Source organism: Triticum urartu, chromosome 1 (genome assembly GCF_003073215.2).
Source record: "Triticum urartu cultivar G1812 chromosome 1, Tu2.1, whole genome shotgun sequence".
Taxonomy (NCBI): domain Eukaryota; kingdom Viridiplantae; phylum Streptophyta; class Magnoliopsida; order Poales; family Poaceae; genus Triticum; species Triticum urartu.
In genome coordinates this window covers 373968590-373970316 of record NC_053022.1, presented here as the reverse complement: position 1 = coordinate 373970316, position 1727 = coordinate 373968590, and positions in this window count along the sequence as shown.

Here is a 1727-nt window from a genome sequence, read left to right as displayed (position 1 = left end):
GCAATATCACCAGAACAATATTGCGACGGGTGCTGTGTATCCGAACAAGCAAGCCCTGAAAGATGCAATAATTAACTGGGCAATGTCCACGCAAAGGGTTTTCACAGCTCAGGTGTCCAGTTAGAAATTCCTGACAATGGTATGCAAGAACGCAGATTGTCCCGCCAGGGTGCACAGCTTTCTCCCTAAGTATGGCACAAGTTGGGTGATAAGTGACTTAGTTAATCACAGTTGTCTTATTCCCTGCATCCCTCAGGATCATGCCAACCTTTCATCGACGCTTATTGTTCGGTTGTTTTATGATGAGATAGTGCAGGGCAAAGCTATGGAAGTGAAGGCAGTCCAGACAAAAGTCTTCGCCAGGTTCAAGTACAGAATTTCTTATGGCAAGGCTTGGAGGGCTAAGCATGCGGCGCTTGAGAGGAGATTTGGTTCTTATTTTGATGCATATGACTCTGTTGTCCAGCTCCTCCACACCCTGCAGCAGCGGAATCCAGGCACCTATATCGATATCCAAGACATGTTCATGCCAGAGTTCCCAACTGTGAGGGTGCTGCATCGTCTCTTCTTCTCTTTCGGTGTATGCATCGAAGCTTTCAGGCATTGCCGACTGGTGATATGTGTTGACGGTACTTTTCTCACAGGCAAGTACAAGGGTTAAATCCTGACAGCCATAGGTCAAGACGGCCAAAATCAAGTCGTCCCACTCGCATTTGCTTTTGTGGAGAGCGAGAACATTGAAAGTTGGACATGGTTGTTCAGGCAGTTGAAAATATCAGTTGTGAAGGAGAAGCCCAATGTGTGCATCCTTCATGACAGGCATGCAGGTATACTCAGTGCGATAAGGACACTGACAAACCCAGGCCCTGAGGAACAAGTTCCATGGCAGGACTTGCAGAGCCGTTGGTGCATGCGCCATCTGGGGGCTAATTTCTTCTCGCAGTTTAGAAATAAGAACCTGATGAATCTGTTCAAAAAACTCTGCAAGCAGAACCAGCTACGGAAGTACAATTTGATACGCGACAGACTTAATGTGTGCACGCAGAGACACATGAGGGACAGGAAAGCTGCAAGAGATGCAGCGGTGAGGGCACATGTTGAAGCAGTAGCTGCACAGTTGGCAACAGGAACAGCGGCCGTGGAGGAGGAGCCTGTTGGGCTATGTGACCTGCCAGGCTTTGACCCACCTGGTACTAGGAGAAGGCTTGGGAGGTCGATTAAAACCTTCGAGCAGTGGATAGAGCATGAGCCTCTGAGAGGTGGTCTTTGCTACATGACACACATGGAGCAAGGTACGGTGTCATGACAACGAACCTCGAGAAACATACAACTTTGTCCTCAGAGGAAACCGGGCATTGCCACTTACAGCCATCGTTGAGGGTATTTTCTATGGCACCGTCAAGTATTTCAGAGATAGACGTCAAAAAGCAGAGCAACATATCTTCAACAACCCGAATACACGGTACTGTGAAAGAGTCACGAAGTACATGGACAACAAGATGCAAAAAGCTAGGTCACACACTGTAGTCGCCATCGGTAATCAAGAAAGAAGGTTTGAGGTCCGCTTAGCCAACAACAAATTCGGATGTGCAAATGAGTTGAGGACGCATGAGGTGAAAATTGGTAATGAAGCCTGGCCAACGTGTGAGTGCACATGCAACAAACCGAAATTGCTTCACCTACCTTGCTCACATGTACTTGCTGCTTGCGGGCAGCTTGGAATGGAC